General features: G+C 46.3%; 1 protein-coding gene across 1 annotated transcript in view; it reads left to right on the top strand.

Moving 5' to 3' along the window:
• Positions 1-12,516: 12,516 nt before the first annotated feature.
• The window catches only part of ATP10D (ATPase phospholipid transporting 10D (putative)), a 45,416-nt gene continuing 41,879 nt past the window's right edge, over positions 12,517-16,053 (top strand). Inside the window, exon 1 of the mRNA XM_054163627.1 lies at positions 12,517-12,554. The gene's annotated coding sequence lies outside the window, so the exon portion shown is untranslated. The remainder of the gene's footprint in view (positions 12,555-16,053) is intronic.

Raw genomic sequence — 16,053 nt, 5'->3', positions numbered from 1 at the left:
CACGGGACTTCAGGGGCTGGAAGGGACCTCAAAAGCTCATCCAGTCCAACCCCCCTGCCAGAGCAGGATCACCTAGAGCAGATCACACAGGAATGCATCCAGGCAAGTTCTGAATATCTCCAGAGAGGGAGACTCCACAACCCCCCTGAGCAGCCTGTTCCAGGGCTCTGTCACCCTCACAGGGAAATAATTCTTCCTCCTGTTTCCATGTAACTTCCTATGCCTCAGCTTCCACCATTGCCTCTTGTGCTGTCATTGGGCACCACTGAGCAGAGCCTGGCTCTAGCCTCTCAGGATTCACCTTTACATCTTTATAATCATTGATGAGGGCACCTCTCAGTCTCCTCTTCTCCAAGCTACAGAGACCTCAACTCCCTCAGTCTCTCCTTGTACAGAAGATGTTCACTCCCTTAATCATCCTCAAGACTCTGTGCTGGACTCTTTCAAGCAGCTCACTGTCTTTCTTGAACTGAGGGGCCCAGAACTGGACACAATATTCCAGATGTGGCCTCACTAGTGCAGAGTAGAGGGGGAGGAGAACCTCTCTTGACCTACTGGTCACACCCCTTCTAATCCACCCCAGAATGTCATTGGCCTTCCCGGCCACAAGAGCACAGGGCTGGGTCATGGTCATCCTTTCATCCACCAGAACCCCCAGGTCCCTTTTGCCTTCACTGCTCTCCAGCAGGTCAATCCCCAACCTAACTGGTGCATGGAGTTGTTCCTTCCCAACTTACAGAACAATTAAGTAGGTAGGCAAGAGACTGCAGGGCAACAAGAAAAGAAGCAGCTTTATAAGAGAATTGTTCAGTAAACTTTGCAAAATACTGTCCACATTGCTGCTGACTCATAGAAGGCTTTGTTTGCTTTTAGAGACAGCTCAGAAGCTTAGCTGCAGTCATTCAACCTACTTGAAAACTAATCCTTTTGATGCCCTTGGTTTTGGGAGAATGGCAATAATTAAAACATTGGGAAATAATTGAGTAAGCAGAGGTTCGTAATGTTATAGGAGCATAAAGGTGTTTTACACTGCTCTAAGTAGAATCAGTGTGGGAAGAACATCTGGGCACCAGCATGACTCTGTGCCACAAGGAGCTACTAAACTGGTGTGTCAATATAAATAAATAGATAGCTGTGTATTTTACCAGCAAGTAGGTCTTTTAAATGCAGAGGAAACATGAAGCTGTAGTTCAGATTACCCTGAGCTAAATGCAGGATACTCTGCAAAAGGGAGGTCCCACTGCTCCCCTTAGCCCACGTTGCCAGCTTTGCTTCCTTTCTTCCTCCCTCATGCCACCACGAAGGCTGAGGGTACCTGGGGCTGCAGAATGAAACTGCAACGACTGTGGCTGAAAACTAACTGTTATGTTCTTATTGAGTTGTTTATTCATTTCATAGGTTAGATTTCAGGCCTGTTGGAACAGAGCACCACATTGAACAGAAAAGAGCTTTATCATTGGGAACCTAGGAGGAAGATGAAAATTACCCTTTTGGCAGCTCACACAGAGCAGATGAAACTGGTTCTGAAACAACAGCTTGACAGAGGAAAACTGGTCACTGAACCAGGACTCTTGAAAGCTTTTGTGGAAGCTTGCATATAAATGTGCTCATAGTGGTAGGATACAGCTGAAGGAGATTGAAAATAAAGTCTCTCTTTTTCATTTTTGCACTCTGACTAGCCAGTGAGGTGCACAGTAAGTGGGGCCAGATCAACAACATGATAATTTTATATATTTACATATATAAATCCCCAAAATTATATATATCATAGAATCATAGAATCAACCAGGTTGGAAGAGACCTCCAGTCCAACCTATCACCCAGCCCTATCCAATCAACTAGACCATGGGCAGCACATTCTAATGGCCAGTCTCTCTTTCTGTGAAGTATTTTTTCCTAACATCTAGCCTAAACCTCCCCTGGCGCAGCCTGAGACTGTGTCCTCTTGTTCTGGTGCTGGTTGCCTAGGAGAAGAGACCAACCCCCACCTGGCTACAACCTCCCTTCAGGTAGTTTTAGCCAGCAATAAGGTCTCCCCTGAGTCTCCTCTTCTCCAGGCTAAACAATCCCAGCTCCCTCTGCCTCTCCTCATATGGCTTGTGTTATACATACATATAAATTTATCAGCTATTTGCTCTTTGAAATATGTAATCATAATTTCTCCTGAATGAGAAACCAGTTTCTTAAATGATTTTACTTGTAAAATATAAGCACATAAAACCATGGCAAGTTCCTTTTGTTCTCTCTCCCACTTCTGCCTGTCCGCTCCTGTCCCCAAGACACCACTTGTTTGCATAATCTTCTTTGACAGGAGAGGGAGAAGCCTTCACTTCCCATCCTGTGGGGATCTTTATGAATATTCTCCTGCCTCTCCTTTCCTAAAATTCAGTTCCCTGTGCTCAGGGAACATGCAGAGAATTAATTTTCATCTGACTTATTGCTACTGGTTTATAAGGAAAAATCTGTTGTTACCATTTCTGTTCTTAGAATCATAGAATCAATAAGGTTGGAAAATACCTCAGAGATCATCAAGTCCAACCTGTCACCCAACATCTCGTGACTAACTAAACCATGGCTTCAAGTGCCATGTCCAGCCCCTTCTTGAACATCTCCGGGGATGGTGACTCCAGCACCTCCCTGGGCAGCACATTCCAGTGGCCAACAACTCTTTCTGTGAAGAACTTCCTCCTCACCTCAAGCCCAAACTTCCCTTTTTTTTCATGCCCAAGAGTTCCTGGTGAACTGAATAGCAGGTATGTGTCAGGGCTGGAATTCTCCTCACCATGTGCAGGTCTAATGATTGTCATGCTGGCATGCAAAAAGGCAACAACAACAGAAAATGAATAATCCCTTTCAGGGCAGGTGTAGTTAAACCATAAGCCAAACATTCATCCCCTTCTCTAAGACTAACCTTAGGATTTTAATATTAGTAATGCATGTGTAAGAGTGGTGCTTTTCAAAGCTCTTTGGAAATCATGAAAGATAAAAGAAAATGCCCTTTGGGTAGACTATGATGACTTTAGTAAACAACAATTAGTAGACACTGGAGTATGTTGCACAGCAAGTTGCAACAGCAAGTCATAATAACAGCAGGGAGAAAGTATTTCTGCAGTAATAAACACACTGCTAGGAAGAGCTCTCCTCATCCACACAAGGAATTAATGGACTGTATTTATGACATGACTCTGAGCTGAGAGCCACTAAGACAGCTACCCCGAGCTTATTTTTGTCATGCAGTACTTTTGAGGTGATGAAAACAGTTGTTGGTCAAATAGTTATGCTGGCAAAACTCCGGCTCTGCTCACAGAGGTGATCTCAACCAGTCTTGTCAGTCTGTGTCCAGTTTGGCAGCATGTTGCGCTGGCCAGAATGCTTGGACTTCTTTGGGGTCTCCACATAACATATAAGGGGCAGCCTCTCATATTTACCTCCTACTTTTCCCTTTTCCATGGGAAATAACAATTTCCAAGGGAAATAACATTCCTAGACTCTTATTAAACAACATATCCCATCTATCCATGCTTGTTAGTACACTGGTACATAACTTTCCTTGAAGTTCTGCACATGGTGAGGGAAGCTCCCTCAGCCTCTCCTCACAGGGCTGTGCTCCAGACCCCTCACCAACTTTGTTGCCTTTCTCTGGACACATTCCAGCAAGTCAACATCTTTCCTAAACTCAGGGGAAAGATGTTACGTGGCATCTTCTTATCCATCTACATGGATTATTTTTATCTGTTCAAGAAGTAGGTGTAGCAATTGTGGCATAAGAAGCTATGTGAAAATGGTGAGTGATTTATATTTTTTTTAGCAAATTGAAGCCAGAGAAATTTCAGCAGAAATTGAGCTAGAAAAAATTGGAAGAAAAAAGTGAATAGGAAACAAAAACTGAGAAAAATTATGACCCAGGCAGTAGCTTTCTACAAGGAAAGAGTGAGGGAAAAAAAAGCAACATTTACTAAATAGTTCATTAGATATCACTGACTCAGGTAATTTTATTAGGTGATAGAGTGGTTTGATAAGAAGAAGATGCAGAATTAAGGTTATTTGGTGGACTAGATAAAATCAGCAAGTCAAATCGCTTGCTTATATACACAATGGAAAGGAAGGCACATAAGTGCCTCTCGTAAGTGCATATCAAAGGTGTTCTGATGCACTATAAAACACTAGCAGTGTAAACAAGCTAATAACAAGTTTACAGCTGTAGATAGGACTGAAGATCAGCCATGGGAAATTGCCACACCACGGTAAACAGAAAAAGAAGGGATAAAGCAATTAAGCCAAGTGCATCAAAGCTGACTGTGTGAAATTCCACTTAGCTAGGACTGCTTTCTAACCATACTCACTTGTCCATCAGCCCAGAAGTGGCAGCATTAGATGCTGTTCCCCCCACAGCAAACTGCTGTCTAAGCTGTCAGCTCATGGCTTGGACCACAACACTCTGTGCTGGGTTAGGAACTGGCTGGAGGCTGAGCCCAGAGCGTGGTGGTGAATGGTACCACATCCAGCTAGTGGCCAGTCACCAGTGGCGTCCCCCAGGGATCAGTGCTGGGCCCCATCCTCTTTAACATCTTCACTGAGGATCTGGATGAGGGGATTGAGACAGTCATCAGCAAATTTGCAGATGACACCAAGTTGGGAGCAGATGTTGGTCAGTTAGAGGATAGAAGGGCTCTGCAAAGGGACCTCGACTGACTGGACAGATGGGCAGAGTCCAACGGGATGGCATTCAACAAGTCCAAGTGCTGGGTGCTGCACTTTAGCCACAACAACCCCATGCAGAGCTACAGGCTGGGGTCAGAGTGGCTGGAGAGCTCCCAAAGAGACAGGGACCTGGGGGTACTGATTGACAGACACCTAAACATGAGCCTGCAGTGTGCCCAGGTGGCCAAGAGGGCAAATGGCATCCTGGCCTGTATTAGGAATAGTGTGGCCAGCAGGAGCAGGGAGGTCATTGTGCCCCTGTACTCTGCATTGGTTAGGCCACACCTTGAGTACTGTGTCCAGTTCTGGGCCCCTCAGTTAAAGAAGGACATCAAGACACTTGAACATGTCCAGAGAAGGGCAACATGGCTGGGGAGAGGCCTTTAGCACAGCCCTGTGAGGAGAGGCTGAGGGAGCTGGGATTGTTTAGCCTGGAGAAGAGAAGACTCAGGGGTGACCTCATTGTTCTCTACAGCTACCTGAAGGGAGGTTGTAGCCAGGAAGGGGTTGGTCTCTTCTCTCTAGCAACCAGCACCAGAACAAGGGGACACAGTCTCAAGCTGCACCAGGGGAAGTTTAGGCTGGAGGTGAGGAGAAAGATCTTCACTGAGAGAGTTGTTCGCCATTGGAATGTGCTGCCCAGGGAGATAGTGGAGTCGCCATCCCTGGAGGTGTTCAAGAGGGGATTGGACGTGGCACTTGGTGCCATGGTCTAGTCATGAGGTCTTGGGTGACAGGTTGGACTCGATGATCTTTGAGGTCTCTTCCAACCTTGGTCATACTGTGATACTGTGATACAGTTGCATGTCTTCTTATTCAGTAAGTTCAGTGGGATAATGAACTTGGCCTGTTGGAAGCTGGAGTCTCACTACAGATTACCAGTTCAGCCTCTTTATTGCAGGAAGTACTAATGCCAAGGTAGGAGGTGAATTCCTGCTGCATTAAGAGCTACAGTAAGATAATGATATCTCATTTAGGATGATTGTTTGCTTGTCCTGGTATATCAGTCCCCCTTAAAAGTTGAAGCCTCTTTTCAAAAGATTCCGTGATAAATTCCAGCTGACAGTTACCTTCTGCAGAATGGGCAAGAGAATGGAAAACCCTGGAGTAAAAAGTCACTCACTCACCTTAGCGAGTTTCAAGATAGAAGGTCCTAAACACATGATGGCCAACCCACAGTAAGTAGTATATCAGTAAATGCTACCTCGATAGTAATGACTGCTAACAGCTGCCCTCTGGAACAGGAATACAGTACAGGCTTCCTGATTCCTGGCATGCTGCAACTGGCTAAAAGCAGTGGTGTAAACCACTGGCAAAGCATGAGTGAATACTGCAGTCAGTTACTCCCTTAAAATTTTCCTGCATCACAGGAGTTGATCCAACATTAACTGAGGTCTGAATGGATTTGTCAAACTGCATGTCACCTTTGTCTGGACCCTTGTACTCAGAATTTAGTTAGCCTTCATTTGGCCTGATATAATTCATTCTTATCTCTTGAGCAAAACAAAGGTGGATGGATAAACACCAGGAACAAAAAGAACTATTTAAACCATGTGGGCACTGTTTAGGACAAGAGCAAATGGCAATTAGACTGAGTTTAGAAGGTAATTCTTAACCCTCACAGCAACCATACTCTGGAACACTTTTCTCTTACAGTAATATGAGCACCACACTCGATGACTTTTAAGATAAAGCTCAGTCAGTCTGTGAACCAGATTACATGGCATGCTGGCAGCAACAAGGGAATAGGTTCAATGACCTTTCAGGTGCCTTTCAGGAAAGTTCCCATGACAATATTTACATACCTGCTCTACAGCTCTCAAGATATGCAAACTCTGCATAATATATAGAGAATATATCTTCCACTGTGGAAGTATAAAACCAAATTCTAGATCATCGGGTCCACAATCAGGGGGCTGGAACACCTCTGCTACCAGGACAGGCTGAGGGAGCTGAGATTGTTCAGCCTGGAGAAGAGAAGGCTCTGGGGAGACCTAATAAAGGCTTTCCAGTACCTGAGGGGGACCTTTGAGATGGCTGGAAAGGGACTGTTTACAAAGGCCTATAGTGACAGGACAAGGGGATATGGTTTGAAATTAGAGAAGAGGAGATTTAGGTTGGATGTTAGGAGGAAGTTCTTTACCATCAGGGTAGTGGAAGAGGTTGCCCGGGGAGGTGGTTGAGGCCCCATCCTTGGAGATATTCAAGGTCAGGCTCAACAAGGTTCTGGGCAACCTGATCTAGTGGAGAATGTCCCTGGGGAGGGTTGGACTGGATGACCTTTGAAGATCCCTTCCAACCAAATCCATTCTATGATTCTGTGATCTTCAAAACCAAGCACATAGTCTCAGAATCACTGGCAAACACTTGCACCTTGTGGGCTTTCTTCTGCCTTGTCTAATTTTTTATTACTACTATTTATAACACAGAAGTAGTAAAATCTTCTGGTCTCACAGGGAGCTCTGAAGGGAAATTTGTCAGTATTTATAAAATGCTTAGTCCAGTGATGAACACAATCTCCTCACAGGGACATCAATAAACCCATACAGATGTATATTGCATGGTAAATAAAGGTTATAGCCACACACAAACTAGGACAGATAAACAGCTGTTTCATTCACTGTCATGCTGTAAACTGTGCCAGACTGGAAATATATCTGGGGATCTTGTAGTAAGAGACTACCCTAGTGCAGTTGCACAATAGACAGCTTTAATTTGCACTGGCAAAATACTGGGGTTTCACATATAACATTGGCTAGGGCTCTAACTACCTCACTTGAGCCATGAGGAGGATTAGGGGACCTGAGCATCTCCCCTGTGAAGATAGACTGAGATCTCTGGGGCTGTTTAGTCTGGAGAAGACTGAGAGGGGATCTCATCAATGTGTAAAAATATCTGAGGGGTGTCAAGTGGAGGGGCCCAAGCTCTTTTTGGTGGTGCACAGTAATAAGACAACAACAGGTACAAGCTTAAACATAGAAGATTTTGCCTCAACATGAGGAGAAACTTCTTTACAGTGAGGGTGCCAGAGCACTGGAACAGGCTGCCCAGAGAGGTTGTGGAGTCTTCTTCTCTGGAGACTTTTCAAACCTACCTGGATGCATTTCTGTGTGGACTACCCTATGTGATCCTGCTTTTGGCAGTGGGGCTGGACTGGATGATCTCTTGAAGTCCCTTCCAACCTCTAATGTACTGTGGTACTGTGATACTTAGCCAATGATCTTATAAACAATAATTCAGTGTCATTTAAAATGTAAGTTTCTTGGTGAAATCTCTGCTACAGTCAAATTATTTGAGTTTACTGCAGAGCTAAGGAGGAAAATAGGTGATCAAATTGCTGGGTGATAATCACATTCCTTTCTGGTGTAAGTTATGGTTAATATGCTACCACATCTTCAAAGATATTTAAAGCCGTGTATATATCACGCTATGTCACTATCTAGACTGTAAATAGACTCCAGATCTCTCAGATACATCCACTGACCTGACATAAATGCACCTTGTACTTGCTGAGCAAGTCCAGGAGCATCTACACTGCAGTCATCATACCCATCTATGCCTATGAGCCCAAACCCCCACTGGCACTGCTATTTATGTGGATTTGGCACTGGAATGTTTGGGGAATCAGAGTGAGGTTCTTAGCACTTAATTATCTTGAAGCACTGTGGGAAATGTTTGATGGCATGCTGTGACAAATTTCCCTCTTCCTTCCAGGTCTTCATGGGAAAGTTTTCAGTTTGCTAACATGTTGAGCTGACAATTGCCATGATGTAAGTTCCTCTCTTTTATGTGTCTCAACCAGTGCCAATGTGAGCACAGATGATTGTACTCACAGAATTATTGCAGCTATGAACAGATAGAGGGTTTGAAGAGAATACAGAAGACCAAAGAGCTCTTCAGCTGTGGTGAAGTCATCAATGGCTCTCACATGCCCATATTTTTTTCCTTTTCATGTGGCTGCTCTGGAGTTAATAGGAAAGACACCTGCAGACCTCTCCATAAAGAGAGAGATATATCTGTTTGGATGACATCCAGTGTTATTACCTCCACACAGGAAAGCTATCAGTGAGATTTCTCAATCAAGCATTATCTTGGGTGACTATCTTCTTTGTAGTTACTGTGCCATAGGATGCCTGGGAGAAGATGGTGTAATTACACTTCAGACATACTGGATGGTTACTTTGCATGCTTGGGATCAAGACCATTTGTACTGCTGGACAGTAGCATGAAAGGATGCATGCGTAAAGGCCAAGTCAGGCGCTGGTTAAGTTTCCCACCCACCCAAGCAGCCCTACATCTCTGAACAGCTCACATGCCCTGCATCAGCACAGCTAATTAACCTGCACAGAGTGCTGCACTGAGGCAGCTCTGCTCCTTCTTTCAGCCAGGCTAGCTCATTGTTGGCTTGGTCAGGCGTTTTTGCAGTGCACTGACAGGCAGGCCTAACGTAGACAATTGTTATTGCTGGGCAAACAAAGGAAACACAATGCTGCTTTTTGTGGTGTAAGCTTGCAGGATGGACTGACATGCATGAAAAACATGTGAATAGGACAAGTGGGACTCTGAATGGGAGCCATGTACAGCTCTGGAGTGATTATAGAAAAGATGGCTGCTTTGTTAAAAGCTGTGTCCAGAGAAGCATCCTGAGGAATGTCAGAGGGCTGGAGCTGCTCTGCTGTGAGGACAGACTGAGGCAGTTGGGGCTGTTCAGTCTGGAGGAGAGAAGACTCCAAGGAGACCTTATTGTGGCCTTCCAGTTTCATAAGGGGGCTACAGGAAAGCTGGAAAGCTGGGGAGGGACTTTTTAAGGTGTCAGGGAGTGATAGGACTGGGGGGAATGGAACAAAACTAGAAATGGGTAGACTGAGATTAGATGTTAGGCAGAAGTTCTTCCCCATGAGGGTGGTGAGACACTGGCACAGGTTGACCAGGGAGGTGGTGGAAGCCTCAGGCCTGGAGGTTTTTGCAGCCAGGCTGGATGTGGCTGTGAGCAGCCTGCTGTAGTGTGAGGTGTCCCTGCCCATGGCAGGGGGGTTGGACCTGGATGATCCTTGAGGTCCCTTCCAACCCTGACAATTCTATGATTCTCTTTTTCTCAAATATCCATGCTAAGCAATATATTAATATGTTAACCAACTGAACAGCATTAAGGTACCTGCGTTCTGGCAGGCCTACTACTACCTTGTGTCTTGCAGCAGCTTACTCGGCCCTCCTTAGAGGTGTATCTTCCTTCCTAGAGCACCTGAGCTACTGAAAGTGATGGATCCTCCCAAAGAAACAGAAGAACTTTGTATCTTTTTCTGCCCAGAAGACTAAACCTGCATAATTTAAAGGTGGCCATTACAGACTTCCTTCACATTGATGTATTTTTATTCCATCTGACACGCCAATATGTTTGGAAATTCCTCCTAGCCACATGGGCATTTCAAAGAACAAAGCATCAGCTGCTGTACACTGAATGGTTTAGATGTTCAAAAAGGGAATGGATGTGGCACTTGCAGACATGGTTTAGTGGTCTTGAAGTCTTGGGTGACAGGTTGGACTTGATGATCTCTGAGGTCTTTTCCAACCTTATTGATTCTATGATTCTATGAAACATAGCCGAAGAGTTTTCAGTGTGTGGTCAGGGGCATGGTGCATGTTAAAATACAGGGCAAACCTGGATAATTCCTGGGGTCCAGATAAACATGTACCATGTGTAATCAACTTTGTGACACAGCTGTGAATCTGTGTGTGCCCCCGGCCATGTTTTTTAGGGTGGCCAGCAGGAGCAGGGAAGTCATTCTGCCCCTGTACTCAGCACTAGTTAGGCCACACCTTGAGTACTTGAGTATCCAGTTCTAGGCCTCTCAGTTTAGGAAAGATGTTGAGATGCTGGAATGTGTCCAGAGAAGGGCAACGAAGTTGGGGAGGGGTCTGGAGCACAGCCTTATGAGGAGAGGCCAAGGGAGCTGGGGTTGCTTAGCCTGGAGAAGAGGAAGCTCAGAGGAGACCTTATTGCTGTCTACAACTACCTGAAGGGAGGTTGTAGCCAGGTGGGGGTTGGTCTCTTCTTCCAGGCAACCAGCACCAGAACAAGAGGACACAGCCTCAAGTTGTGCCAGGGGAGGTTTATGCTGGATGTTAGGAAGAAGTTCTTCCCAGGAAGAGAGATTGGCCATTGGAATGTGCTGCCCCAGGAGGTGGTGGAGTCACCATCACTGGAGGTGTTTAGGAAGAGCATGGATGAGGCACTTGATGCCATGGTTTAGTTGATTAGATGGTGTTGGGTGATGGGTGGGACTTGATGATCTGGAAGGTCTTTTCCAAGCTGGTTAATTCTATTCTGTTCTATGACAGTGGAAAATGACACCACACACATGGGAAAGAGATCACAACCTCTCCTCTACCATTGCTCAGCACAGGCTTCCCAGCTCTTTGTTAGGAATTAATTGCTGATACTGGACATGTACTGTTAACAGCAGCCCATCCCACTGGGGGCCACGGTGTCTCTGGGGTAACTTTGGGGTGAGGGGATTTTTTTTCCTTCATTTTTCAGAGGGAAATCGTGTTGGAGTATGAATACTCTTGCTTTTGTATAAAAGGCCATGTGATTTCATTGCAAGAAGGAGCCTTCCGGAGTGCTTGGAAGAGCAAAAAGGACAGTGGCCTTTTTGATGAAACCACTCACTGAGGTTCCTGATGGCAGTGATTTGTTTAAGATCACTTGGGCAGTTTGTCAATAGCCAGAGGCTTGCTTCCTAGAAAACAAGAGAGAGTGTTTGCTAACCTTGATCAGCCCAGTGGCTGAAATCCTGATGTTTAGACAGGCTGAGCTGCCTTCAGTGCCAGACTGCCCTGGCAAAAGATCAAGAACATCAATTTCCCTGACGACCTGTCAAGGGCGTCAGGTTCTATCACAGATGCATTCCTGCCACAGTCTCCATCTGCTCAGGCCTCAAGGGGGGAAAAAGCAAAGCAAAGCAAAACAGAACAAACAAACAAACAAAAACTTTGGAAAAATAACTAACCTTTGGATGGACAAAGCATTGCACTCGACAGAGGTTGTAAAAAAAGCTATGCTCTTTTTCATTATTTTTTTTTCTTTGAAAACTCAGCTCCAGAGCACAGAAGAAGAAATGGTTCTGCCCATTTTATTTATGTATTTTAATTTTTTTTTTGCGTTGAAAACTCAGCTCCTGAGCACAGAAGAAGAAATGGTTCTGCCCATTTTATTTATGTATTTTAATTATTTTTTTTGCGTTGAAAACTCACCCCCCGAGCACGGCAGAAGAAACTGGTTTGCTTTTTTATTTTATTATTAGTATTTTATTTTTAGTATTTTATTGTAATTTTTTTGCGTTGAAAACTCAGCAGAAGCAGCTGCGGACACCCGGGCGCGAAAACTCTTTTGCCTGCACGCAGCCCGTCGTGCTGGCTTGGGGCTAGGTTTGTCCTCGTCTGGGCAAAAGGGCTTGCCCGGCCAGTACCTAACCTGCCTCCCGACGCTTGGCCCCTGTAACAGCGAACAAAAGCATCCTCGCCCTCACCCGGGGCCGCGAGGTGTCCGGCGGAGCCGCTTTGGAAGGGTCTCTCACCGCAGCCCAGGCCGGCGGACCCCGCCCCGATCACTCTTCCGCGGGGGAAAGCGCAGCAAAAAACAAAAAAGCCGCTAACAGGAGGCTGAAGTGCCGAAGGAGTCGAGCAGCAACGAGGAGCCCAGGCAACGATGCGGAGGCGGGCCGGGGCGGCACAGGGCCGGGCAGCACTGGCGGGGCGGGGCAGGCGCGGGGACGGTGAGCTGCGGGCGGGGCGGGGCGGAGCGCAGCGAGGGGGGTCGCAGCCATGACGCTGGGATGTGCGCGCTGCTGCCGGTAAGCCAGCTGGATCGGGCAGGGGATCGGGCAGGGGATCGGGCAGGGGATCGGGCAGGGGATCGGGCAGGGGATCGGGCAGGGGATCGGGCAGGGGATCGGGCAGGGTGCCTGCTCGCGGGGGGCCGGGTGCGCGACTGGCGGGATGGGAGGACGCCGGTGCTGGCCTCCTGGCTAAGACATGGCAGGAGGAAAACGTGGAAGCAGCGGTCTTGGAGGAACTTGCACTGATTCGGAAGCAGACCGTAGCGGAGCCGTCTGCGGCCCCGTACGGCTCTGAGGACGAATGAAGCTGTACAACGGGGCAAGTACGCAGCCGCCAGCATTTGAGCCTCGCGGCCGTCTTGGCTTCGTCTCGGCGGGAGGCCGCCGGCAGCCAGGTGCCCTCCGCCACCTGTGGAGAAGGCGAGGACGAGGCGAGGCGGCTCGGGGGGTCCCAGCGCCGCCTTTCCGGCCCTGCGTGAGCTGCCCCGGTCCTGCCGGCGGCCGGGGAAGCGTTGCCCGGTAGGTGCCCGCCTTCCGCCCGAGGGAAGCGTGGAGCATGAAAAAGCCAAGGTCATCACAAACCACCTGTCCCGTTTTCATCTCACAGGTGGGACTCGGGTATAGAGGTCTCCCCCTTCCTAACACGTGAAGGGCATCAAGGATCAGGTCCGGGCAAGTGGTGCGGCAGCTGAAAAGCTCCCCCTGCAAAACCTGGCGCCTGAAGCTCGGTGGCAGCGTGGCTGTCGTGGGCCGTGGGAAAGGGTGGTTTGTGCTCTTAGGTTTATAAATGTCCCCTGGGCCACAGAACCACCCCAGCCTGTGTTAATCTCATCGACTGAGCTGCTCTGGAAGCAGATCAGAAAAAGAAAGGGAAAAAAAAAAAAAAAAGGTAATTAGAACCTTGACTCTGAAACAAAAGCTTTTGTTTTAATAGTTCATGACAGTGATTGTGGGGAAGGGATTAGTAAGGAAAAAATAATGTTCACAACGATAGGAAATTAAAACCAAAGTTCCTAAAAGGAAATTATTGTTGTGTCAGAAATACAGCTACTAAAGTAAAATGTGCTTCCACTATCAAAATTACCATTGTTTTCATACTAAAATAATAGTTAAAGGGGATCCATGTCTCACCAATGATCACAGTATTGGGAAACCTCTTATTTAAAAACATTTTTGTCTTTATATCATCACCAAGAGATAACAGAATTGTCATTATCCCTTTTTTCATAAGTGATGGATTGTAGCAGAGAAGGCACTAAAGGGTTTCCCCAGGAGCAGAGTAGGATTTAATTCCCTGAACTGTTCTTGAGTGGCCCAAAAAGCTGATCTGATGCCATAATTTTAAACTGGATCTTGATACTCTGTGGACAGTTACATTTTACAGGAGCAGAAGCTAAGACTGACATACAAGGATCACTTTGTTACATACCACTGCTGTAGAATCTGGATTTCAAAGGCAATAGCCTTTGTTCTAGACCAAAATAAGGACTGATTGCCCTACAGAAGTACTCAGACACTCTAATCTGACATTCCTGTTCCACTTCCCTGTGCCAGCATGAGTATTATCACAGCTGCCAGTGGGATTGGGAAATCAATGATGTTACTGTCTTTGAGTTGCTAAAAAGGTCCTCCAGATTAGTGAGTTGAACCTAGTTTGTGAAGTTCAGATCAATAAGGAAGGAAGGGACAAAGCCAGGAGCTAGAAGAAGCAAGAGCATCTCCTTTCAGTGTTAAATCCATTTGGCATTGCTTCTTCAGAGTCTCAAATAGTTTTGAGGTGATTAGACTAGAATTAACCAGGTTGGAAAAGACCTTCGAGATCATCAAGTCCAACCCAGAATTTGAGCATTCTGTATCCCCTGCAGTATTTTTTTTTTTTTTGGCTCCTATATATTTTGGCTTAATTTTTAATAATAAGGCTTAGAAGATAGACATTTGTAGTTGAGCCCTGAATGGCTGTAGGACACTTCTCTCTTTCAGGCCTGAAATATCCTCTCAAGAGGCATGTTTTGTAGTGTTGCAGAAACTCTCTAGTGATTAAAGTGGATTCACAGGTTATTCCTGTCAAAATATCCCCTAGCAGCAGACAGGTTTTATTGCTCCATGGCAAGTACCTGGTTGTATTCTTGAGGTTATAGAGGACTTTTGTCAAATATTCACTTACCTTTACTGCTGTCTTGAATTCTGTTGAACTCTTGTGGCTGATAACCACCTGTATCACACCTAACTGTGGTTCCCTAATGACTTTTTAAAGCCCTGTCTTGCCCATATAAAGCCAGAAGTCATCAGTGGATTATTGTGTCCAGCGTGGGCACTTCAGTTCAAGAAGGACAGGGACCTGATTCAAAGAGTCTAACATTTAGTAGTCATGAGGTGTTGGGTGACAGGTTGGACTTGATGATCTCTGAGGTCTTTTCCAACCTTATTGATTCTATGATAGAGCCACAAAGATGATTAAGGGAGTGGAACATCTCCCTTCTGAGGAAAGACTGAGGGAGCTGGGTGAAGGTTGGAGGAGACTGAGGGGTGATCTCATGCTTGTTTATAAATACATGAAGGGGATGATGCACAATTCCTGTGTTGGACAGCCAGTCGCTGGAATTCAGTGTCATGAAATAGTAAATGAAGCCTGCAAGATCCAATCCTAATTTTAGACCTGAATATAATGAACACCCCAGAACCTCAGACCTGAAGAGCATCCTGAAATATTTGGGTAAGGAGCTAAGAAAAGGAATGTTGCAGGGAGATGTTGTCTGAGTTGCTTCCCTTTTACGTGCTGTAGACATTATTCAGGTAAGGTAATGCAATTTTATCGATTGCAGTTCGGTTTGCCAAGAATCGGTTTATTGCTTCCTACTGGAAGCAGGCCCAGATGAGACAGAAACCTGCTGCACATTTTGTCCAAAGACTGCCTGAACAGGAGCAGGATAGAAACACATACCATATACATGCTGGTGCCAAAGAGCTGAGGAACACTCATAGAACCGTTTGGCTTGGAAGGGACCTTGAAGATCATCCAATTCCAACACCCCTGCAGGGACACCTTCCACCAGCCCAGGTTGCTCAGGGCCTCATCCAGCCTGGCCTTGAACACCTCCAGGGAGGAGGGAGCCACAACCTCCCTGGGCAACCTGTTCCCGTGTCTCACCACCCTCACTGGAAAGAATTTCTTTCTAGTATCCAGTCTAAATCTGCCCTCCTTAAGCCTCAGTCCATTCCCTCTTGTCCTGTCACTACAAGCCCTTGTATCAAGCTCCTTCTCAGCTTTCTTGTGGGCCTGCTTTAGGCACTGGAAGGCTGCTCTGAGGTCTCCTTGGAGCCTTCTCTTCTCCAGGCTGAACAGCCCCAACTCTTTCAGCGTCTCCCCACAGGGAAGGTGGTTCAGCCCTCTGACCATCATTCCTGTGAAAGATATTGTTTACCAAAGGCATTTGTTGAAAGAAGAAGGAGGCCTAACTATTAGAAGATGACAGCAAAAGAGAAGGTTGTTGTCTGGAGGGAGGAAGTGGTCAAG

The sequence above is a fragment of the Dryobates pubescens genome, chromosome 1 (assembly GCF_014839835.1).
Source record: "Dryobates pubescens isolate bDryPub1 chromosome 1, bDryPub1.pri, whole genome shotgun sequence".
In the NCBI taxonomy this organism is placed as follows: Eukaryota; Metazoa; Chordata; class Aves; order Piciformes; family Picidae; genus Dryobates; species Dryobates pubescens.
This window is presented reverse-complemented; position numbering and strand designations above follow the sequence as displayed.